The sequence below is a fragment of the Ascaphus truei genome, chromosome 2, assembly GCF_040206685.1.
Source record: "Ascaphus truei isolate aAscTru1 chromosome 2, aAscTru1.hap1, whole genome shotgun sequence".
Taxonomy (NCBI): domain Eukaryota; kingdom Metazoa; phylum Chordata; class Amphibia; order Anura; family Ascaphidae; genus Ascaphus; species Ascaphus truei.
The window spans coordinates 449,342,447-449,368,584 of NC_134484.1; the positions used below are offsets into that span (position 1 = coordinate 449,342,447).

At 44.7% G+C, this 26,138-nt stretch overlaps 1 protein-coding gene across 5 annotated transcripts in view; it reads right to left on the reverse strand.

Moving 5' to 3' along the window:
* LOC142487879 (sodium channel protein type 5 subunit alpha-like) overlaps window positions 1-1,666 on the reverse strand; it is a 379,502-nt gene extending 377,836 nt beyond the window's left edge. For 3 of the 5 annotated variants that reach the window (XM_075587913.1, XM_075587911.1, XM_075587916.1), the window contains exon 1: window positions 479-1,665. The gene's annotated coding sequence lies outside the window, so the exon portion shown is untranslated. Of the gene's footprint in view, window positions 1-478 lie in introns of all 5 variants that reach the window. The other 2 variants (XM_075587912.1, XM_075587915.1) reach the window with 2 other exon arrangements.
* Between the last annotated feature and the right edge of the window lie 24,472 nt (window positions 1,667-26,138).

A 26,138-nucleotide genomic window follows, 5' to 3' on the forward strand; every position in this document is an offset into this window, starting at 1 on the left:
GATTTCCAACCAAAATGTTATAAATCTATTACCTAATGTTATCTCTTACCACAAGTCCACCAGCTGAAAGACTCTTAAAATAATGCTTTCAATTTGGAGAAATACCTGTCTTAATTTCTCATCAAACCACCAAAATAATTAAAAGGGACGAATGACATGTTAATGTATATTTTATTGAGCAAAGCCCTCTGTGCAATGTAAGGTTTTATAAAGAAATATCACTACATTTAGAGTAAAGCAACTGCACAGTTTATTCAGTGCAATGCATTGGTCGTAAGTACATATAGCACTCCTGAATATGTAATAAAATACATATATCAAATTAATACATGTATGAAATAGATGCTTGGCTCAACCACTGCTATGCTAAGTTCTTGAAGAGGGTAACACAAGAACTGAATTTAATAAGACAAGTGATTTTTTGAATAAGAAAATGCTATACAACTACACACATAATGCACATGACAATACTACTTACGTTGAAGGATAGCAGTGTTATATCCCTTCTAGATCTGCAGAGTTAAACACGCTTGATCCAGGGGTAAACTCCACAAACTGCTCTGCTCTACCCCTGATATTTAGTCCAATTAAAAAGTCAGCTCGTGTTATTTTTGTGGGAGGCACAAATAGTGGGGAATCCGCCCCCCCCACCCCCCAGCTGTTGATTTTCTGCCAGGCTGAGTTATAAAAATGGGGACCTCAAGAGATGAAAGCTCAAATGGTCCAAAGAGGAATGGTTGAGGCAAGGAGACCTTTCTGAGCTTGGAACACCTCGCTGACTCTGAGCTCTGAGCTCTCTAATCAGCGGCTCAGGACTAGTCTCAAGGTAACCACTCCCTTACAGTGAGGCAGGCAGCAGCTGCCTGAAACACTTAGGAACAGGACTGGGAGGATTCTATCTTATCAAAGAGACCAACAATTGGTCAACCAAGTGAGAGACTCTTGAGGATTTGGTGAAATTCCAGGTTCCCTCCAAGCCTTTGGGGTCGTATGATTGTCAGGACACGAAAGTGCATAGAGCCGAGGCACAACTAACTTGCGGAGAGACGAAAGGCATCATTTGTACAGGGTCCCCTCCCCAGTTTTCCGCTTGCACACGATTTGCTACACGTATGAGAATTGCATGGACAACGCAAAGCCCCAAATCCAATGCTCTTGTAACCAGTTGAAGTCCCACTTCGTTTTGTTTATATAACTTTTTTTTTTTTAAGTGTAAATTTATGTTAAAAGGCACATCTATATGTTTATTATTCGTACCTGGATATCTGAATCTGTTTCATATAAATGGGTAAACTTCAAAGTTTCCTAGTGAGAGCTTTGATGCCTTCAGCAAACGAGGCATGTGTTATTACACCCAAGCTCCCTACGAGTCCAGTCCTTCTGGCTTTGTATCTTCACTGATCAGTTCATCCCAGTGGCTCATTCCCCAGTAACATGTCAGCATGTTCAGCATCCTTGAAAAAAAATGAAACTTTCAAAATCACCTCGAATTTTGCAAACTCCTGGTCGATCAGCTCGTCTTCTCAAATAGATGGATATTCAGAGGACTTTATTGGACTTCAAAAATTAAACGTGTTTCCTCTGGCCGGCCAATAAACACCCAGAACAGGTGTGAGCTGTAACATGTAGTCTTTATAATAAGCTCAACAGGGAGCTCGACAGTATAGAGCATGACACAACTAGAAGATTCTCCAGCCAGTCACTCCCTCCTCTGGACCTCCCACAACTAAAGAGACCTTTGAACATTGGAGCTCTGGCTCCACCTTGTGGTTATCTGCAGACAGTGGCGTTTTTAGTATATATATATATTTTATATTATGGTTATTATTATTATTATTATTTAGGAAATGCTTTGCTAGGAAAGAATACATTGAGAGTTACCTCTCATATTCAAGTATGTCCTGTATCACCAGTCTTCCCCCCCCCCACTTTAGCGCTGACAGTATACGCGCTCAGCGCTAGCGGGGACGCAGCCTAACTTAGCACACCATGACATGAGCCCCTGCCCCATAAAGCTTACAATCTAATGTTGGTGTCTGGGAGGCACATGGAAGTTGAGTAACATGCTCAAGGCCACATTGAAACTGAGCTACTATTTCAGCCCGTTTTTTCACAGTAACCTTTGTATCATTTTATTATTATTATTATTATTATTATTATTATGTATTTACCTATGTTATGCATCTATATGTTTAGGTTATTTATATAAAGTATACCACTTAGTATTTGAAGTATTTTAGTGCTGATTGTACAGATTTTGGGGAATTCTGTTGCTCTGACTATTATAAATCAATAGATATCGTTTTTACTCGTGTGGGGTTAGCATTTACCTCTTATGCTCCCTTTGGTTTTAGGTGACGTTCTTCACACACTTGTCCACCTTTAGTACTGCTTGGGTCAGTGCTGCTTTTTAGCTGATAAACTTAGGAATGTCTAGAATTTATAACCTTGCTCTTCTTAATGCAAAAAAAAAACAGATCTACGAAGTATGAAAACATCTTTTTAACAGCTGTACATGTACTGACAGGCCTACGTAAATAAAAACAAATACCATTTACTGTATCAAATAACACTGCATTGTATAAAATAGAAATATGGCAGTAAATTATTTCTGCTCTGTCTGGGCTTCTTTCTTTGCGAATTAGCGAATATTTGCACATTAGCGCAGTGATGTATAAACCAAATTACACATAGACTTATATAAAGCACATAATGGCCTTCATGCATTTTGTCTTTCACATGATTTGTAATATGAGTAGGTCTGGCTCTCAACACACTGTTAGTGCTTCTCTCATCTTGCAACTGATCTTTATCTGAACCATAACCTTTTGATTATACCATATGTTACCTTCAATGTTATATCATACAGCATTTAATACCCATCAGGATTCGTTTTCACGCGATTGTTGTTTCTGACAAACAAGAAGAAAGGACCAACTAGAGCAAGAGAAGGTCAATAGTGGGTGTCCTTTCTGAAAACGTGTAACTTATCTCTGCAATCTCTCCTATCCAGAGTCAACACTGTCTTTTAAAACAGCATTTCAATACAAACCTAACCACATTATTTCGTCAACTGGCACACGGATCTGATTATGTATGCCATCACGTATTTGCCACCTTGTTTTCGTGACATTTATTTTGTATTTATTAGCAACTACATTTTTGTAGTAACCTATTCATTTCTATACACAGGTCGATGCAGAAAAAAAAGACACGCTCAAAATGTATTTGACTCCTTTGCAATGTGTTGCAGTATGCTCCCTTCAGCAAGGGGTTAAATGGTCACGTTGGAGTCTTAATACCAGAGCAGCCCAGTCGCACTTTGTACATGACAGCTGCTCTAACAACAGCAAATACTCCAAATAGTTACTTTCTCAACTACAATAAACAAATGGCTCCCGGGCTTGAACTTTTAAGCACGAGCTCTCCCTGGCGGTGTGACATGTGTCACTACCAAGTCTGTATCTGTAAGTGCTGGGTTTGAACAAACCCCCTCTAACTCTACGCGATTTCCCTGACCGCTAAACACTTGACAAGCACAGATCTGCACATTCTTTTTGATTATTACAACCTGTTTCTTTCCCCCACTTTACAGATAATTAAGCCTGGGCCGTCTCTGCCTTACATAACACAGCGTTTACATCACAGAAAACACAATACTTCCATTTATAATGATAAAACTGTGAACACGGGAGGCCACAGAGATCTTAACTTTAGGTTAAATTCCACTGTGGGATTTCAGCACCCTGGACAGAACCACACGCAGATATGAGGCGCCTGATGTAAAACATGTTTAATCATTTCTCAACCCCAAGAACAAATTGTATCCTTGATTGCTTTTTTTTTTTTTTAATTTATTTCTTCTTTTTTTTTTTTTGCTCGCCCCCTTTGTTAATGATAGATATAAGGCCAGACTTTTTCTTCTATGTAACTTCAACAAATATGTATATAAAAAGTAGATGTTGGTGTTAAAGTTAGAGTGGGGAAAAACATTAAAACACTTTCTAAAGATGAGGTGGATACTGACAATTACAGTTACGAAAGGCAAAAGTCTGTGATTGACATGAACTAGTTTTGCCTTCTAAAGTGTAGTCCCATAAAGCAGGAAAGAGGGTTTTAAAGAATGTTATTGGCTGTCATCGGCATCAGAGCGAAAATTGTATTTATTTTTATCTTGTAAAAAATAAAGATCTTTTTTTTTTTACATTTTGAATGGGTCTTATGAAAATGTAATCTTCTCAAATATTACTATCCTTAACTTTTTGCTAATGATGACATCATAATTGTGAGGCTTCAAAAACAGTATACTCACAAACAAGATTGGAGACAGGTCATCGAAGCATTCTAAAGTATCCTTTTACAAAATTACATAAAATACTACAGCTGTGTTTTTTTAAAGAAGGTTCCAGAACAGCTCCCTTGATTAATTAAACCACCTGTTAGTTAGTTTACCTTTAATCCTAAATTAAATATGGCTTGTGATATTAATCAATAACCGCATTGAATAATGTAAAAAAAAAAAAGGGTTTTAGTGCAACTGTTCCATTTTTTGCACTCTATTGCACCCAATGTAAGATAGTGTAGGTGGGACATTTCGTCGTGGCTGTTTTGCTGCGGCCAAATGAACGCTGGTGCTTCGCTGCCACTCACTAAAGGGAAAAAGCTGCACACCACATGACAATAATAAAAAAAGATACAACTACCGGTGCTCCTGGTTCAGGATTCTCTGTGAGGATCCAGCTTATGCCATTCTGCTTTGGGAAAGGCCAATTGTGGCCGAAACGTCAGTCAATTTGTTGGCAATAAATTTATCTTGAAAATTCCGTGGAGCCCTGTTTCTTGTACTTTCCATCGCTGCCACTCACCCCACCACCGTAAACTGCCGCAGGTAAGTGCCTAAACCCCTACCCTAAGACCTTACCCTAAAATCCTCCTATCCTAAGCATTTATTCTCTAAAAAAACCTTCCCTAAGCCCTTACTCTAAAACCCCCTACATTAACCCTTAGCCTAAACTCCCTATCCTAAGCCCTTACCCTAAAACCTCTCTACACTAAAACAACCTACCCTAAACCCTTACCCTAAAATCCCCTACACTAATATCCCCTACCCTAAAGCTCCCTACTTAAGCCCTTACCCTAAAATCCCCTACCCTAAGCCCTTACCCTAATATCCCTTACCCTAATATCCCCTACCCTAAACCCTTACCCTAATATCCCCTACCCTAATATCCCCTACCATAAACCCTTACCCTAATATCCCCTACCCTAATATCCCCTACCCTAAACACTTACCCTAATATCCCTTACCCTAATAATCCTTACCCTAATATCCCCTACCCTAAGCCCTTACCTTAAAACAATCTACCCTAACCACTAAAACACCTTAAATTACCCCCTCCCCTAACTGCTAAAACCCTTTAAATTAACCTCCTACCCTAACCGCTAAAACCCCTTAATTTAACCCCCTACTCTAAACAGTAATATAACTTAACAACAATGTAGAATATATCGCTCACTGATATATATAATTAACAAGTATATGAAAATTTGATTTTGCCTAAGGTATCAAGATAGATACCGGGTGCTGCCTATGTGCTGATTTGAAATTTATTTTCAGAAATAGAGGGCCTCATGCAGAGAGCAGCGCTATGAACAAACTCGCCATTTTCCGACGAAAATCGCGCAAAAACAGGCGAAAATGGCGAGTTTGGAAAAAAGCGCCATTTTTTTTTTCGTTTTGAAAATCTCGCCGCGCGGCTGGCGAGAACCTACATCTCGCCAGTTTTTAAACTCTCCTAATGCAGAGAGCCGCGATCGCCATCTAGTGGCTGTTCGCGCCAAAAAAATGGCGCGATTTTCAACATTTTTTCTCTCCACCAAGCAGCTGGCGCTCCGCGGCCGGTGGAGGGGGAAAAAAAAAACGATTTTTTTCCCCACTAGTTTCAACAGCGCTTATAGCGCTGTTGAAACTCTCCATATGCAGAAAGGCAGTTTTCTGCCCTGTCTGCATATGGAGATAAAAACTCTCCAAAAAAGCTAAAAATTTTCCCCCTCTCCAATTCTAAATAGCGCTGCTCTCTGCATGAGGCCCCTAGGCTATTAAAACTTAACATTTATTTATGCCATGATTAAAATAATGGTACATATATGAAATAAACTTGTCATCAAAAATTAAACTGTGTATCGTGTTCTTTAAAAACATACCCTTGATAAACAACAATTTCATCATATTGATGGTAGGGCCAATCTCCTTGGGAATTAACCCTTGTCAGCCTAACCCCAGCATTTGTATACAGTAGGATACATTTACCCATCGTCGTGGGATCATTATATATAAATATCACATGACAAACATAACCCTGATGGGTATGTATTCATAACACAGAGCCTATTATTTGCACCCCCCTACCATACAAAGTTTTTAAAGAACACGATACACACAGTTTAATTTTTGATGACAAGTTTATTTCATATGTGTACCATTATTTTAATCATGGCATAAATAAATGTTAAGTTTTAATAGACTAGGGGGCCTATGCAGAGAGCAGCGAATTTTAAAATTGGCGAATTTATTAAAAAGCAGCTTTTTTGGAGAGTTTTATTCTCCATATGCAGAAAAGTGCGAATTCTGCTATGTTTAACATGGATGCGTGTGGCGAGTTTAAATTGGCGAGATGCGCGCTTCAGAAACGTGTAAAAACAAATTCGCACCTTTTTTTTCCCTTTGCAATGGCCGCGAGCGGCAGCTTCTTGCCAGTTTTTTCTGGCGAGGCAAAAAGGAGACAATCGCGCCATTTTATTGGCGCGAACAGCCGCTAGATGCCGTTCGCGCCTCTCTGCATACGGATATTTTTAAAACTGGCGAGATTGAGGTTCTCGCCAGCCGCGAGGCGAGTTTTACAAATAGAAAAGAAAAATTGGCGCGTTTTTCGGAACTCGCCATTTTCTGCTGCTTTCTGCGCGATTTTCTCCAAAAAATGGCGAATTTCGAAATAGCGCTGCTCTCTGCATAGGCCCCTAGGTGTGCACCATAAATGTGCTTCTTGCTGGAGAAAGGCTTTACAATATAAAGCCTCTCTCTATTTATGAAAATACAGTAATATAACTTACCTTCGAAGTGGCCAGTGGCGTGGGATTCCATCAGCGGATGGTCCGTCTGCGGCCGAATGCCAGCGGTGATTTGGTCGCAGTGAAACGACCACGACCAAATATCCCAATCTGATGTTAGAAGCCTGTTTGTGAAGCTTAATACATATGGCACCGATTGACGTGCAGAGAGGTTACTGTCACCTCAAGAATGGTAAATTGTTTGACAAAAATAAAATGAAATCCAGAAAGAAAAAAAAACCCCTGTATCCGGCATTTAAAAAAAATCAGGATAAGTAACATGTTAATTTAAAAAGTAACTTTTAATGCAAATGTTATTTAGAAAAGAGAAATATACAAATACATAGCAATATAATACACACACAATGATTAAAAACTATTCATTCACCCAAAGGCAGTCAGCACTGATCCAGGTAAAATATAAACAGGGGCAGATTACTAATAGGATTACAGGTCCAAACACATGGAATTAGTATGTCCTGAAAATGTGCCCAAAGTCAAGTGCTGTTTGAGGCAACTCCCCAATAAATGGCAAATACCACCATTGCTGCCTTATACCCAGGAGGAGGGTACCACGCAAAATACCTGAATATCTGAATAATCCCTCATCTAATGGTGGGGTAGGGGAGGTAGAGGTCCCAATAAAGAACTCCTATTCTGCTGCGTAGTAATTAGTCATTATCTTAGCTTATCTTTGGCTAAAAAGCGACTCCCTATAATATTGGCAGGCTGGAAGCAAATAAAGTTACTGGATCATGGAGGGAGAGGTGCTCCGTTGGCGGCAGTAGCACTCGGAGACAACAAGCTCCCTGTCGGACTGCACCGAACTGGGGTGATTACAGAAATGCAACCACATACAATTTGCATCATTGCAATGGGTTTTCACCTACTTTTTAAAATACTTCCTTGTATTAGCTGAGCAAGGGTTTTTTCTCTACATAGTTTTGTTTTGTTTTTGCAAAAATAAAAGGAATACATGGAGGCAAAATAGACGCAAGTGATCATGATACATCACCTTATAATATGTGTGCCAGGTAATGCCTCCTATTAGCACTCCCCAAATCACAAACTGGTATACATAGGGCACAAACATGGATTGATACATTGGCACAAGGAGGCGCAAAGTGAAAATGTCTCTGTTTTGCACCAAAATGACTATTCTGAAGCCAGGGTCACGTGTGATGTGTGAATGGCCCCCGATAGCATTAACTCAGCTCCCTTTCCAAATCACTCCAAGTCCTATAATATTTCCTTCACTTTATTGGAAAAGCAGCAGTAGATACAGGCACTTGTGGATGGTGTGTAGTAGTGATTTGTAGTTAGAAACAGGTAGAAAGAGATGGCCTTGCTATAGGAGGGTAATAGAGATGCGTGCTGTACTCACTGTCTGCAGGGTGGAAAAGGAAGTGAGGAGCAATGTGGGTAAAAGGAATAGTCTTGGGACAGACTATCTGTGAACAAAACAGGGGGGAGGGCAGACTAGCCCATTCTGGTAAGGATCTCAGAGGCTGCAGTAGCAACTCACTGATTACTTGCCCAGAGGCAAAAAATGCAACATTGTTGCATATCACACAGGCACAGCGTGTGTGTGCAAACTCCATACAGCTGAAATAAGAACTGACAGGCAGAAGCTGCAAAGGAAAGAGGGGGGTGAAACAGGAATGTGATTCTTGTTCCATGACACTCCCCGTCTGGTATCTGGAGATACCACTATATTCTAGGTATATGTGGAACATATGTGCAATATAACAACATAACAATGCAAAGATGATGTCCACATAACGATGGAATACCGGCTGGTACCCCCAGCTAGCAGTCCTTCACCATCTCGGTAAGGGAAGTAGGCGGATGCACAGCTCTAGGTTAGCTTGATGCACCACAATGTCTTTGTGTAAAGGTCTCTTGCACTGTTTTCTTTCAACTTTGTGAGAGAACAGTCCCTTTGACTCTGTAGTTTTCTCTACAGAGTGCATCATCTCGTGGATGTGCCAGTCGTGGTAGTTTGTCATCCTATCACCTGGCGTTTGGCGGAAGGAGATGGCCTTTGACTCCTTGCAGAAGCGAATCAACGCCCCTAGAAGACCGGTTGTCAAGTCTGGTCCAGGGAGTAGGGCCCCGTTTGGAGAGGCTTCCTGGTGCTGAGCATTGGAGCTGAATGTTACACAGATCTGGCTGGGTTTCTGACGGTGGTGAACACCAGATGATGGGAGGTGCCGGCATTTTTTACCTTCCTTCAGTGAAGGCGCTGGCTCTGCGTGTCCGTTAAGGAATCTCTTCCGCGTGAAGACCACAATTTGATTCTTGGTCTCCGGCTCCCTTTGTGGGTTGCGGCGGAGCGAAGTGAGCCTAGAGATGGCAGGTTCTCTATTGTTCGGGAGGCATCTTTTTGGTGAATGGAATGGTAGCGGAGTCACCCAACTGCCTGGTCCGTCTTTGGAGAGCTCCTTGACTGTGAACCTCGGGAATCCTCTATCTTCCCTCGATGGTGTTTGCTTGTCGTCGTCCCTTGTTGTCTGGAACGCTGTGCACCGTAGGCCATCGGTGCATTCCTCTTGCACGAGAACATCTTCACGTAGTTTGGTGAAACGCTTTTGTGTCTCTTTGTTAACTGCCATCAGGAGGTTATTTTCTCCCTGGACGTAACGAAGAACAGTCTCTTTTGCCCTAGTAAATCCCTTTATGAAATGTCTCCGTGACTGTCTCTTTTTAGACGTGTCAGAGGACAGTCTTTTTGACACTGTGGCTTCACCTGTAGGGCGCAATCTTTTGCGGCTATGCCAGCCGTGACAGCTGGCTGATTTGTCGCTTGATACTCTGTGGAGAGGAACAACTGTACGTCTTAGCCGTGCCATTGCTCGCGGGAGGATCGTCTGATTGTTTATTGTCTTTGGACGATCCCTTTGTCGGTCACCTTTGGGAGGTTATTTTCTTCCTTTAGTGGAGTCGACTCATCATCCTTGGTTGTCTGAACCACTAAGCATCCTAGGCCATTGTCACATCTCCCTGATGTGAGGATGTTTTTGTTGATCTCAGGGGTATGACCTTGTCTCTTCTCTTCACTTGGCCCTCCTGGGTTCAGAGAGGGTTCAGAGAGGGATGTATGTCCACATACTGTTATCACAGTTCTGCGGGCATCAACATAGTCTTGTCCGTGCTCTTTGTCAGTGCACGCGCTGCCCACTATCACCCATCCTAGGTCAAGTCTTTGGGCATATGGTGCGTTGTGGGGTCCGTTATGCTGTTTATGGACTTTATGTGCCCTCATTATGTCCCTACCGAGCAGCAGCAAGATCTTGGCGCCTTGGATGGATATAGTTGGCTATTCCTCTGAGGTGCGGGTAATGGTGTGCCACGTCTGGTGTGGGAATCTCATCCCTGTTTGTGGCCATGTGGTTGCACTCGATGAGTGTGGGGAGAGCTATCTTCACTCTGTTATCCACTGAACATATGACGTAACCGCTTGCTCTTCTCCCTGTTGACTCCGTTGACCCTGCACAGGTTCTGAGGGTGTAGGCTGAGGCATTGTCTTGTAAGTTGAACAAGTTGAAGAACTCTGTCTTCGCCAATGATCTGTTGCTTTGGTCGTCGAGGATTGTATACATCCGAATAGCCTTCTCAGGTTGTCCCTGGGGGTGCACTGCGACAAGGCATATTTTGGAGCAGGACATTTTGTTGCTTTCTTTTCCGCAAAACTCGGTGCGCTGAGATGTGACGGATGTTGGCTCTCCTTCTCCTTCCTCCCCGCCATGCTCCGCTACGGAGGATGGGTTGTTGAGTTGGTGGAGTGTCAGCGCCTCTGGATGTAAAGATGTTACGTGCTTGTCACTTTTGCACACTGTACATTTGATTTCTTCTTTACAGTCTCTGGCTAGGTGAGTCGTGGAACCGCAGCACCTGAAGCAAACTCTGAATTCTCCAAGTAACCTCTTGCGTTCCTCTAGGGACTTCATCCTGAACCCAAAGCAATTGTTAAGTGGGTGTGGCTTCTTGTGTATAGGACATTCCCTGTTTGGGTCCCTTGGTTCCTCGTCTCCGGCGACCGGCTGATCGGGAGTAGTTTGGGTCGTGGGAGGCACGTCCGTCCTGTGGACCGAGATGGGTGTTTGAATGTTACCGTATCTCGCCACTGGTCTCTCATTCCTCAGGCTGCTTGCACTGTGTGTGGTTTGCGTACCCAAGATGAAACTGGGATCGTTCCTTGTCCTTGCCGCTTCGCGGATGAAGCTCAAGAAGAATGAGAATGGGGGGAAGGCGACTTGCTTCTCCCTTTTGTATTTGGAGCCTTGTGAAATCCACCTTTTTTGGAGGTTGAAGGGTAGCTTCTCCAGGATGGGTCTCACTCCACGAGCTGAGTCTAGGATGTTGAGACCTGTTAAGGAATGGTCTTTTCTTGCAACCTCCAGCTCTTGCAGCAGGTCTCCGAGCTCTCGTAGCTTCGAGTGGTCTCTAGTTGTGATCTTGGGAAAGCTGTCGATTCTTTTGAAGAGCGAATCCTCGACTGCTTCGGGGCTACCGTAGCACTCTTCTAGCCTTTCCCACACTAGGTCAAGACCTACTTGGGGGTGGTTCGCGTTTGCCGTCCGAAGCCTCCTCACGTGCTCCCTGGATTAGTTTCCCAGCCATTTGGATAGCAGGTTGAGCTCTTCCCTTGCTGAGAATCCCAGGTTGTTGATTGCGTCCTTGAACGTGAACTTCCACATCCGGTAGTTCTCAGGATGGTCATCAAAGTTGGTGAGTCCTGTTTGCACCAGGTCACGCCGGATCATGTACTTGGCTATAACTGTCAGGCCTGAGGCATCGGCGTTTTTGTCCCATGCTGAGATAGTTGCTGGGAGGGTCCGTGCGGTCGCCTCTTCTTTGGCGTGGACACGTGCTGACTGCTGGTCGGTGTGATGGGCTGTGTTCTCCCGTGTGGGTGTACCTGGATAGCGAGCCTGTTGTGGTGCATCCGTGTGCGCGCTGGCGTGTGGATCACTCTGGCGGCTGTAGCTATCCCAGGCAGCATGTACCACTGAAGGAACAGCGTCTTCTCGTTGTGGACCTAGCAAGTCTTTGGTGTCTGTGGAGTCACTCCCTCCGTGTTGAGATGGTGCGCTGGTGTTTACACTGAAGAGGCTCCTTACATAGTCTTCAGTGCGTTGGATTGGATTCTCTGAGGTTATCCGTCTGTACGGTTGCTCCCCGTCGTCCTGTTGCGCGGCTGCTTCTAGGACTTCAGCTTGAGCTATGGCGGCGGCGGCTTCCTTCTCTTGATTAAGTGCCTCTAGTTCCGCATCAAATTTGGCTTTTCTACGCATAGTGGCTGCGGCAGTAGCGGCGGTAGCGGCGGTAGCGGCGGTAGCGGCGGTGGCGTTAGCGGCGGCTGTCTGCTCCTCCTCTTCTATGCACGCTCTTCCTGCTCTTACAGCTGCCTCTCTCCGACTATATTCGGCCCTGGCACGTGCGGCCTCTGCGGCGGCTCGCACCTTGGTAGCGTTTGTGCTTGCGCTGGACGCGTTAGATTGCACTGATCTTGTTGACCTTGATGAGTGCCTGGATGTGCTTGAGCGCTGTGATGTGGTCTCCAGGAGGAGCTCTTTTCTCTCGCTTTAGGCATCTGCGATGGCGGTTCGCACGCGGCTGTCACGTGTCAAGTCAATATTGTGCTCTAAGTCCCTTTCTTGCAGGCTTTCACCGGTGTTAGCCCTGGCCAAGTAAGTGGCGTATGCCTCTGACAGCCCTTGGTAGCATGAGTGGTCTATCTTTAATTGAGTTATTGCCTGCTCGAGCTGTTGTACAGAATTGCCAGCGCCGGCGACATTGCATATCCCAAGTGTGGTAGTGTTCCAGGCCAACTCTAATTTAGCGCGGTGAGCTTCAATGTCAGTCTCGTATTTTTCACGGGCCTTTTATGTCAGTGTGACTGTCCATTTGGGCCTTGCTTCTGCCTGCGCCTGTTGCAGTTGCGCAGCGGCCTCTGTGTCTGAGTGATCACTCTCCTGCGTGATGTCTGGTGAGGCTCTGAGTTCTGCCATGCTGTAGGTGTGTGTAGGCCTTTAGCCAGTGCGTGTGGTGTGCGGTCTTTTACCTGTGTCAGCGATGGGCGACTGTCTCAGATGATGCCGAGCGGTGTTCTGCAGTGTTCAGCGTAGGGGTAGCTGTACTCACAGGTGTCCGGTGGCTCTGACCCGTGTCCTGGCAGGTGTCCGGTGGCGTGGCCCTTGGTGGCGCTAGCTGAGGGGACGTGCGCAGGGTAAGGTGAGATGGTAATCCCTCACTATATAGCTGTGCAGAGGGTGAACTCAGACAGAGAAAGGCAATCAAGTTTTGTGTAAGCTGCACTATCTGTTTGCAAAGCTGCTGCCTTGTGTGCAAGGTTGTTTGTTGGCTGTGTGCAGGCTTTTGCTGTAGAAGGTCTGTGCTCTTATTAGCAATGTAAAGCTGCTCGCTTGACTTGCATAAAGTAGTAGTTGTTTGCTGTAAAGAGGCTGCTGGCTCTGTGTAGCAATGTGGTGCTTGTACTGTGGTGGTGAGATACTGCTGTTTATTTGCTGTGTAAGCTGCTTGCTTGTTTCTTTAGCAAAAAGGCTGTGGGTAGCAGCTCCTCTGTGTGTGTCCCCAAAGCACACTGTCCTCTTTCTACTATTCTGAAGCCAGGGTCACGTGTGATGTGTGAATGGCCCCCGATAACATTAACTCAGCTCCCTTTTCAAATCACTCCAAGTCTTATAATATTTCCTTCACTTTATTGGAAAAGCAGCAGTAGATACAGGCACTTGTGGATGGTGTGTAGTAGTGATTTGTAGTTAGAAACAGGTAGAAAGAGATGGCCTTGCCATAGGAGAGTAACAGAGATGCGTGCTGTACTCACTGTCTGCAGGGTGGAAAAGGAAGTGAGGAGCAATGTGGGTAAAAGGAATAGTCTTGGGACAGACTATCTGTGAACAAAACAGGGGGGAGGGCAGACTAGCCCATTCTGGTAAGGATCTCAGAGGCTGCAGTAGCAACTCACTGATTACTTGCCCAGAGGCAAGAAATGCAACATTGTTGCATATCACACAGGCACAGTGTGTGTGTGCAAACTCCATGCAGCTGAAATAAGAACTGACAGGCAGAAGCTGCAAAGGAAAGAGGGGGGGTGAAACAGGGATGTGATTCTTGTTCCATGACAATTACCTTAGTTTATAACAACTAAAGGGCTTATTCTACTGTATATCCGCCAAACCTGCTGACCGGGCCATTTTTACCCGAAAATATCCATTGACTTTAATGGGAATTTTGATCAAAAACGGTCCGGTTGGCCACTTTGGCAGGTATATAATAAGTCCTCAAGTCTTCTATGAACCGAAACCAGTGGATTTCAAGCTATTGTAAGAGACAAAGCAAAGAGCAAGAATAGCAACACATTTGTTTATATTTAATGCAGCTGCATGCAGTTATATCAAACTAACCTCGATACACAGATCCTAGTAGCCTCCTGACCGCAGTATTATTATACCATAGAGCTTGTTTAGAGGGGCTAAATATTGTCCCTTTAAATATGAACTTAGAGGTCACCAAGTGTCCTTCACATCTGAACACGTTTTCTCCATAAAAGCACACAATGCAAAGATAGGACAAAACATAGAAGGTTTCTAACAGCGTCACTCCCCCGTGCTTGATAAATGAGCTCAGAAAGCTCCAAGGAAACAGTATCAATTGCTGTACATATACATGTTAATTAAGATACAAAGCAGCTCAATAGAACAGATCTCTTTGAGGTAGTATAATAAAAAATCAATCAGTACAACAAAGTATTGAACTGGATCCCGTGACAAGACTGCTAAAGGGAATGCACTTACTGCAAAAATCGTACAAGTATAAATACAGAGGGGCCTATTCACAAAGCAGTGATAAGTGGTTCAAAGGGTGATAAATGGCTTTATAGCATGATACTGCCTACTCTGCTATTCACAAAGCAGAGGTAAAAGCGCAGTATCGCGCTATAATGGCTTTTTATCATCCCTAAACAGTCAGTGACAAAAAACTCGTACGATAGGCCAAAACATGGCAAACCCACAGTTTTTTTGCCAGTAACAGCTATTCACAAAGCAGTGATAACTTTATCGTACTATAAAAGCTCACCATCTTTTTTCACCAGCAAAGGGTGGCACAAAAGAGATTGAGACATGCATAAAAGCATTATTATTTTTTTCCAGCACAGCATTGATACCATAGGCCGGCGAGTCCGGGGATCCTCGGGTGGTCCCTGTGGGTGTTTGGGGGCCTCCAGCTTGTCGCCGTGGGTGCCTGAGGGACCCATGGGGGTCTGAGGGTCCTCGAGTGGTCCTCGTGGGTGTCTGGGGGTCCTCGGGTGGTGTCTGCAGGTGTCTGGGGGTACTTTGGTGGTTCCCCTGGGTGTCCGGGGGCCCCATAGGGATCTAGGGGTCTCAATGCGGTTCAGCTCGGGAGACCCCCTGCTCCCGCACACTATTAATAAAAGTTACATTAAAGCTGCTTCATTACCATAGCGGATAGCCGCTACGGTAATGATTTTTTAAAAATTGTTATTGGGATTTTGATAATAGTGTACATGAGCAGGGGGTCTCCTGAGCTGAATTGCATTGGTTTCAGCCTCGGGACCCCCTACTTCATGAGATACAGGTCCCGTTATGGGGTGCCGGTATCCAGTGCAGGATTTAAATCCCCCGGTCAGAGTGATGTGGGAGATTTAAAAGCACAGGGGATACCGGCATCCCATAACGGGGTCTGTATCTCGGGAAGTAAGGGGTCCTCGAGGCTGAAACCAATGCGGTTCAGCTCTGGAGACCCCGTGCTCATGTACACTATTATCAAAATCAATATTTTTAATGCACGATTGCCTGTAAGAGCCGTTCATGGGGACGTAGCGTCTCCATGCAGCTCTTCCAGTCTGCAATTTTTTATATCAGGTAGTGCGCTATAGAATTTATAGCGCGATAGCACTGATACAAGAAATGGCCTTCGTTTCTTAGTGAATCCCGCTTTTGGCCTCCTGCTTTACAGCGTGATAAATAAATGCATAGGGGCCTATGCACTAAGCAGCAATGAGCCACTTATCGCCTTATCACCAAAAAAGCCTATCGCTATTCAGTAAGCCCTGATAGGCGGTGATAAGAGACCTTTTCGGCAATTTTTTTTCCTTAGAAAAAAACAAAAAAAACAAACGAGCGGAGATAAGCCACTTATCGGCAGGTTTTCAAACTTGTGCAATTCTAGTAGCCCCGATTAGCTTATCGAGGCTAATTGTGGCTCTAGAATAGACATTTCCTCTCAAAATCGTCCCGCTAGGAAAGTTGGCGTGAAGGTGGTGAGAAGCTGCCGAAGAGCGGCGAAACGGGACTTAGAAAAAAAATGCATTTTTCCTGCATCGGATTGATGCCGGGAGTCTCCGGAGCTGATATCCATTAATATCAGCACCGGAGACCCCCGGCGTCAATCCGATGCAATAAAAATGCCTTTACTGGCAACTTCATTACCTTAGCGGCTAACCACTAAGGCATTGAAGGGGTTAAGGAACAACAGCATCTTTATTGGGGGCAGAGTGAAGCAGGTACTTGGCCCTTCATTCACCCCCTCTGCGCCCAATAAACATTACAATATGTACTAACCACCAATTCAAAACCCACCCCTTGTGCCCCCACATAAAACCATCATTTATTTTTTTATACACAGGCTTGATACCAGAGGCCGGCGGGGGTCCCCGCGGGTGTTTGGGTGTCCTCGGGTGCTCCACGTGGGTGTCCTCGGGTGCCCGTGGGCCTACAGGTGGTCCCCGTGGGTGTCTGGGGATCCTCAGGTGGTCCCCGTGGGCCTCCAGGTGGTCCCCGTGGGTGTCTGGGGATCCTCAGGTGGTTCCCCAGGTGGTCTCCACGGGTGTCTGGTGTCTGCACAGTTATCACAGTGCACAATAGACACCTTGAAGTAGCTGACAGGGCTAACATCCAGAGTCAATCAAGAGTGGGCTGATACTGGATAAAGTCATACTGAACATGCTTGTTGAAGGTACAAACAATCAAATCCAATGTACCATGGGTTGAAAACGATTATCATAATCCAGTCACATATCAGCTAGGAAACCACACTGAGCAAAGAAAGGTTACTGGCGCAACACCCACCCACTATAGCTTAACCGAAGCCTCATATCAAGGTTGCCAGGGCCCTACAGGTAAAGTAACGCATGTCATGGTAATAGTAAAAGCATAACTTAGGCCACACCCATAGTGTGAGCGACCGCGCAGCGCGAACAGCAGGCTGCTCCTCTATGAGGCAGGTCGTAGAGTGCACGACCGCGCACGCGATGAAGCGCGATGGCGCGGCAGACTTTTGAGCTGACCGGAAAAAATTGATTTGGTCGCGCGACAGCCGGGTCACGTAAGTGGTTCAGCCAATGAGGGTGAACCAGCCTCATGATGTCACGGCCATGCCTCCCCATCGCGAACGATCTATGACCACACGCGCGCCCACTATATCCGAGGCTTTAGGAGGTACATACCACTTGAAATTGTAAGCGTGAGGGATAACACAACAAATACGCAATAGAGGTTGGAGTGAAATATACATTCTGTAGGCTACATGGCAGAACGTTATGGATTGATGACCACCCACATTAATATAAACAAATAGTTATGGCACCATGTCCATGTTGGTAGCTCAATAAACAAAATAAACAACAGGCAAACAGCGACCGGTCTGTGCTGCACTGTGGTGGGCTGGTCGGAATGCCAGTGTGTGTTGGGGTCTTTTCAGGTGGCACGGGTCTGTAATTGATTTAAAGTCTGCCAGGCTCACGATTTGCTGACTAAACTCACCCATGTTGGATAACACAGATTACACAGAAACGTATAATAGTAATTTATCTATATCTTAGGATCATATATATTGATCAACAGCTTTTTTTGCCAGTTACAGTTAGCCTACCAGTTTATATTAATACTCACTAGTAGCTACTTAGTGTATAGCCTTTGTTTGTATCTAATATATGGCAGATATTTAGCGTCGTTCTTACATTTCTGCCCTATCCATTGTTTTTTGATACACTGTTGCATTTTGCATCACAGTCCTGTGTTCACAGAGAACTTGTGTTTTAATGTACTTGTTGAGTTTCCCCCTTGTTAGGAGTAACACAATGGCACACTGCTGTGTCGTCTGGCTCTTGCTTAGCAACCATGAATGAGCAAGCTGGCCCCTGGGTCATGCTTTTTTTGAGGGGGGAAGGGGGTTTCACTTTTCAGTTTTGCATATATTTTGTTTGTGTCTTCTGTTCCATGTACTAACACCACCCTGATGAAGGTCCTGCTTATAGGACCAACATGTTGAATCTATTTGTACCAATACATGGCCTGTTCTCACTTCCGGGCGATGTACTGCTTCTTTTTTTTTAAAGAAAAGTACTTGTCCTGCACTCTCGTTGTTCAGAATGTAGATTCTCATACGATTTGTTGAGGTGCGTAGCTTCTCAGAGACGGGATCCCCCAGCCACCACCATGTTACAGCAAGTGCAAGGAGGCACCTGAGGAAGGGTTAACAATGAGCTCCAAAACGTTACGCTATCAACCAGTCTAACTTGAATATAACTAAATGGGAGGAGGATCCTTTGAACACGAAGAGTGCGGCTATTTCTCCTTCTTCCTTTCTTGCTGCTTCTTTTTTTTTACTCCGAGAAATGGGTTTGGGTAATTACTTAGTAGCGGAGGTTGAAAAAGGACATCCATCGAGTTTAACCTATGTTAAATAAATAATGTATTCTTCTATTTGATTGTTATGTTGCGTCCACTTGCCATTATTTGCCAATGCCTTTTATATGTTGTGCCTACTGTGTTTCAGTATATAAATGACAATTATGAGACATTTTTGGGATATAAATATTTTTTGGAAACTGTAAAACTGCCTGACATAACATGAAGACCTTATTAAAATAATTAATGCTCTACATTAGTAACAGTCCTGTCAGAGTAATCCTATTAATTGTGTGATGAGGTAAGTAGGAAGATAGATGAAGGCAATTCAGTTGTGATCCATTTAGGTTTTGTAAAGGATTTTGATATGGTGGCACACGAGAGGTTAATGTATAAAATAAAGGTAATTGGTCTGTGCGTAATGCTTGCGCCTGGATACAGAACTGGCCAAAGGATAGCAAGCAGAGACTAGTCGAAAGTAGAACATACTGTATTCATGGTGGGCTGGAATTGTAAGGGGAGTGTCTCAATGATCACTAAGGTCACTGCTTTTTACCTTGTTTATTACAGACCTGGAGGCAAAATTAGAGCAGGGAGTAATTTCTCTGCCTAAAGATAAACTGGAATGTTGGGCAGGTAAATGCATTTAGTACAGGTAAATGTTAGGTTAGGCATTTGGGAAGAATAAATAAGCAAACTACCTACAAATTAAGACCCGGATACTTTTGGCCCTATATAAAGACTACATCTTGAATATGGAGATCAATATGATATATATAATATAAATGAATATATGGTAAATTATAATTCAAGTCCCTACTATGTGGGCTAATAATAAAAAATTATATATATATATATATATATATATATATATATATATATATATATATATATATATATATACATTATGGAACTGGAAAATGAGCCAATAAATAAATAACGATGATGGAAGATTTGATTTTCAAGTTAATACTACCCAAATTAGTAATGTTTACATTAGAAAAGAGATGTCTAAAAAGGTATATGATTAGTTCTTGTACTATATATTTTGGAAAGCTGTTTGTCTGCTCACTATGCATTTGGACACCTTTTAAGATATCGTAACTACATTTTGCATGATGGCTCCTGAGATCAAGGAGCAGCTTTTTGTCTATGTTTGGAAATTGGATACATATTATTTTTAATTCTATGAGTTATTACAATTTCTCTGACAAGCAAGTCAGCCACTGGGTGTTGTACCTGGTAGGCTATGTATATGGCATGTGATATCATGCTGGTGACATCATAATGCACATAGCCTGGTGGCAGATAAGGAGAGTCAGATAGCTATAAAATTTACACAGAAAGCAAAGAAAAGAAAGAGAGGATATCAATTGGCGAGTGAGGAGAAAGTAAGAATGCTGGAGAAGGAGAGAGAGGCGGAAAGAATTGGGGACATTATAAGGTATTAAAGGAAAATTATGAGGGGGAGAGAGATGAGGGAAAAAAAGAGATAAGGGGGGGAGAAAGAAGAGAGTGAGAGTGAGAGGGGGGTAGGGATGAGAGGGGGAAGGGAGGGAGAAATATGAGAGAGAAGGGGTTGGGATGAGAGGAGGGAGAAATATGAGAGAGAACGGGGTAGGGATGAGAGGAGGAGGGGAGGGAGAAATATGAGAGAGAAGGGGGTAGAGATGAGAGGAGGAGGGGAGGGAGAATATGAGAGAGAAGGGGGTAGGGATGAGAGGAGGAGGGGAGGGAGAATATGAGAGAGAAGGGGGTAGGGTGAGAGGAGGAGGGAAGGGAGAAATATGAGAGAGAAGGGGGTAGGGGTGAGAGGAAGAGGGGAGGGATGAGGTTGGTTTCTTAGAATTCCCAAGCAACGCTGGGAACTTTCAGCTTGTTACAAATATAGCCAAATCAATACAAGGAACTGCCAAGGTACCCTTCCCTCCCAAGGACAGTACAGTACTAATGACACCGCAGCATCCCTTGAGGTTAGAGGAAAGAATATTTAACCAGCTGCAAAATAATTAATTATTTACAGTCAGAGCAGTGAAAATGTGTAACTTATTTCCAATAAAGACTGTGATGGATATAGTGGATATATTTAAGATAAAGTTAGACTTTTTCATAAGAGCATAGAAGGAACATTGATCAAGTAAGAAATCTAAATAACTTTACTGTTTTCCGTGAGGATTTGTCCTCCCTATAAAACATAAATGCTAAATGCTAAATGCTTCGCTGGGATTTTTGGTTTGCCTTCCTCTGCATCAATATAAATATGAAAATAGAATAAATGTCTCCCCATTTGAGATTTACAAAGGTTAAACTCAATGGACATATGTATTTTTTTTACCCATGCAATCTACTATGTTGCTATATAAATAAAACTTATATCAAGAACCTGGGGGCTCCAAGCATAGTGTCAAATACAACCAACAAAGGAAAAAACACAGGGTTCAGATTCTGGAAATAAAAGCAAAATTGCACCTGTAGGGTAGAGGAACATACAGTGCCTTATGAGACAAGGATGATTTCTAATTTAAATGTGTCACGGGAGTATAAAAAGGAAGAGCTTTTAATATTTTAATTTAAAAAAATGCAACATGGGAAACATATTTAATTTATTTCTGACTGCTCTGTTGGCAGCTCTGATGGAGATGTTGTTTAGGGGGTATAGCCGGTGTTTCTCAAATTCAAGCATCTGGTTTTCTTTCTCCCTCATGCATACATTTTAGGCTTAATTAACTTCTGGATCTTAATTGAAAATTGGTGTTACCTGTGTGTATTGGTTTTTAAAATAGCATTCAATTCTAATTGGGAAAATGTAAAATCTTGCGACTTATTGGACTGACACTGAATCTGTTGATTGTATAAACATGAGGAGCAGAGGGGTATGTGGTGCGGTATGAAGTAGACCTTCTGATAACTTCTGGTCCTTACTCACCTTCCAGGATTTCTCACAGGGGCTTCCAACGTTCCCTTTGCCACCCGCAAAACTGCAAGGCATTGTGTTAAATCCACAAACCCCTCCATAATTATTTTTTCAATATTTTTATTATTATTTAACTCAAATTTGTATTCATTTTTTAATCTAAATTCAAAGAGGGGAAAGGAAGAAGGTACAGAAAAAAGAAAAGAGGGGATAAAGGGATGGTTGGGGGGGGAGGGAGGGAGAGGAGGGAGGGAGAGGGAGCATACAAGAGGTTCCAAAACAATTCCATTGGTACATAGAGACGAGTTAAAATAGCATAATACAAGCATAAGAGAGAAATGCCCCTGTTGAAACAGGTACCAAATACAACAACAGAATGCTATAACAGGAGACTAACATTACACCCCTTTAGAGCAGGGGTGGGGAACGTCAAGCCCGAGGGCCGTATAAGGCCCTCAAAATCATTTGGTCTGGCCCTGCTAAGGCAACTGCTATAACCGGGGTTGCGCTAATTTTTAAAAAATTACCGCCGCCGCGCGCCCGATCGGGAGGAGGGAGGAGGTGGTGTGAGGCGCCGGCAGCCCTACATGATCCCCAGCAGCCACCGTACTAGCCCCAGCAATTCCCCAGCAGCCACCGTATTTCCCCCGCACTCCCCCCGCAGCAGTCCCCGCAGCATTCCCCGCACTTCCCCCATGCTTCTCCAGCAGTTCCCCCCGCACTTACCCCCAGCATCCGCCCTACACGATCCCCCCAGCAGCAGCAGCAACTACCAGAGGTAGGGGGCGGGGTTCTGTGTGCCTACATGCCTGCTGTATGCCTGCTGTGTGCCTGCCGTGTGCCTGCCTGTCTGGGTCTGTATGGCCCGCGAACGATGTTATAAATATCCAAATGGCCCTTGGCAGAAAAAAGGTTCCCCCACCCCTGCTTTAGAGGCATGCAAATTAAACAATTACAGAGAGTCCAGGACCACAATCAGAGAAGAACCGAAGAGCCATCTAAGCCATCCAAGGTAGCCAGACACTTTTGAACCTAGAGCCAGAAACTCAGAGGAAACTTGTTAACCTTTCCATTTGGAGATTAAATCAAATCTTATTCTTTATACAAGCAAAAGAGAGAAGATCCGGGTTTAGCCAATACGATGCTGTGGCACATTTTGCAGAGATCATAGTCAATATATACATAAATAGTTACATAGTTATGTAATTACATAGTAGATGAGGTTGAAAAAATACATATATTCATCAAGTCCAACCTATGCTAAATTTAGACGACAGATACTTTATCCTATATTTGTACTTATAGTATATTCATGCAGAGGAAGGCAAACAAAAAACCCCAGTGACACATTATCCAATGCTGTCTCATAAGGGGAAAATAAAATTTTGTACTGACGCCAAATATTAGCAATCATATTTCTCCCTGAATCAACATCTTTCCCATGTTCACTTATTTGGTGTATCACTGTATACCTTTCCTATCTAAAAAGATGCCAACATTTTTTTTTAACAAATCTATTGTATCTGCCATCACAGTTTCTATGAATATATAATAATTCCACATTTTAACTGCCCTTACTGTAAAGAACCATTTCCTTTGTTGCTGGTGAAATCTCCTTTCATCCAACATTAAGGGATGGCCTGGAGTCATTTGTACTGTCCGTGGGATGAATAGTTCTTTTGAAAGCTCCTTGTATTGTTCCCGAATATATTTGTATATAGTTATCATATCCCCTCTTACACGCCTCTTTTCTAATGTAAATAATATAAATTAGATAACTTCTCGTCAGATTTCCCATTCCCTTTATTAATTTGGTGTCTCTTCCCTGCACTTTTCCTAGTTACAATACATAATGTATTTTTTATGGAGTGGTGCCCAAAACTATACTCCATGTTCAAGGTGTGGTCTTGCTATATAGGGGTGCATAATTATACTTACTTCCCTTCCATCCATTCCCCGTTTAATGCAAGATAAGATCTTATTTGCCTTTGCAGTTACTGCATGACATTGGGCACTATTGCTAAGCCTGCTGTCTACAAGCACTCCTAAATCCTTCTCCATAAAGGATTCACTTAATTTTCCACCCATTTAATATGTCAGTCGCCTTTTTATTCTTGTTTCCCAAATGCATAACTTTACATTTATCTGTATTAAACCTCACCTGCCATTTACCGGCCCAAGATTCCAGTCTATCCAAGTCCTTCTGGAGAGAAATTACATCCTGCTCTGATTCTACTACCTTACACAATTTAGTGTCATCAGCAAATATGGAGACTTTGCTCTATATGCCAACCTCAAGGTCATTAATAAACTAGATATAAAGCAGAGGTCCCAGTATTGATCCTTGAGTTACTCCACTCACAACTTTAGCCCAACCTGAAAAAGTTCAATTTATTACCACTCTCTGTTGTCAATCCTTCATTCAGTTTTCAATCCAGGTGCAAATAATTGTATCGAGTCCAACTTGCTTTATTTTGCACACTAACCTCGTGTGTGGAACCGTAACAAAAACCTTTGCAAAATCTAAATAGACCACATCAACTGCATTACTCTGGCCTAAACTCCTACTTACCCCACAGAGAAACTAATAAGGTTAGTTTGGCACCACCTATCTACTATATATTTCTGAAAGCACTGTATGTTTGCATGGCCTGTGTCCCTCAGGCCAATGAGATTGCTCCCTTGACCCTCCGTTTTTGACCCCTCCCCCAGCTCCGTTTTTGACCCTCCCCAGCTCCGTTTTTGACCCCCCCAGCTCCGTTTTGGACCCCCCCAGCTCCGTTTTTGACCCCTCCCCTGCTCCGTTTTGCACCCCCCTAGCTCCGATTTAGACCCCCCCCCAGCTCCGTTTTTGACCCCCCCCAGCTCCGTTTTTGACCCCTCCCCCAGCTCCGTTTTTGACCCCTCCCCCAGCTCCGTTTTTGACCCCTCCCCCAGCTCCGTTTTTGATCACCCCCCTGACCCACCCACCAACCCCCCGTCATACCGAGTGATAGACACACTGACACACACAGGGACAGACACACTGACGCACACAGGGACAGACACACTGACACACACAGGGACAGACACACTGACACACACAGGGACAGACACACTGACACACACAGGGACAGACACACTGACACACACAGGGACAGACACACTGACACACACAGGGACAGACACACTGACAGACACACAGTGACACTCCCGCCCCTGCCTTCCCCCCTCTCTCCTGCCACCCCTCCCCCTCTCCTGCCACCCCCCCTCCCCCCTTGCCCATCGTCCCCTGCCTTCCCCCCCCTCCCCTGCCTTCCACCCCCTTCCCCCCCTCCCCACCTCCCCTGCCTTCCCCCCTTCCCCCTTCCCCTCTCACCCCCCTTCCCCATTCCCCCTCCCCCACTTCCCCATCCCCTCTCCCCCCCTTCCTGCTCCCTCCCTTCCCCCCTTCCTGCTCCCTCCCTTCCCCTCCCACCTCCCCGTCCTTCCCCCCTCCTCCCCTTGCCCCCTCCCCTGCCTTTCCCCCCCTCCCCTGCCTTTCCCCCCCTCCCCTGCCTTTCCCCCCCCTCCCTTTCCCCCCCTCCCCTGCCTTTCCCCCCCTCCCCTGCCTTTCCCCCCCTCCCCTGCCTTTCCCCCCCGCCCCTGCTTTTGCCCCTGCCTCCCCCCCGCCCCTGCCTTCCCGCCCCTGCCTTTCCCTCCCCGCCCCTGCCTTTCACCCCCCTCCCCACCCCTGCCTTTCACCCCCCTCCCCGCCCCTGCCTTTCACCCACCCGCCGCACTCCTGCCTCTGCCTTTCACCCACTCGCCGCCCACACGCCCGCCGCCCTCACGCCTTTCACCCACCCGCCGCCCACACTACCGCCGCCTCCCGCCTCTGCCTTTCAGCCACCCGCCGCCTCACACCCCTGCACCCCACAGCCGCCGCCCTCACTCAACAGACACCTGCCGCCTCTCACTCACCTGCCACACTCGACACACACCCGCCGCCTCCCGCCCCTACGCACCGACATCACTGACTAGCCGCCGCACCCACTCACCACCCACCCGGCACCTCCCGCCTCACACCCACCCACCACACTCACACCCCTACGCACCCACATCACTGACCAACCGCGGCACGCTCTCACCAGACACCCGCCGCCTCACACCCGCTCACACCCTAGCGGGACTCCCGCCCACAGCCAGCACTCCACTACCCACCCGCCACCCGTACTGAACACCCACCCGATGCCTCACACCCACTCACACCCTAGCGGAACACACACCTCACATTTTTACATCACTTATGTCACCAAAATATGCATTGTACTGTGGTGTGTTTACAATAAACCATTTTTAAACAACAATATCGTATTACATTTTCTTCCATGTTTCTTTTCAACTATTTATAAATAATAATACCTATTACGGATTTACATCCCGGGCAACGCCGGGTATATCAGCTAGTCCTTCATAAATCA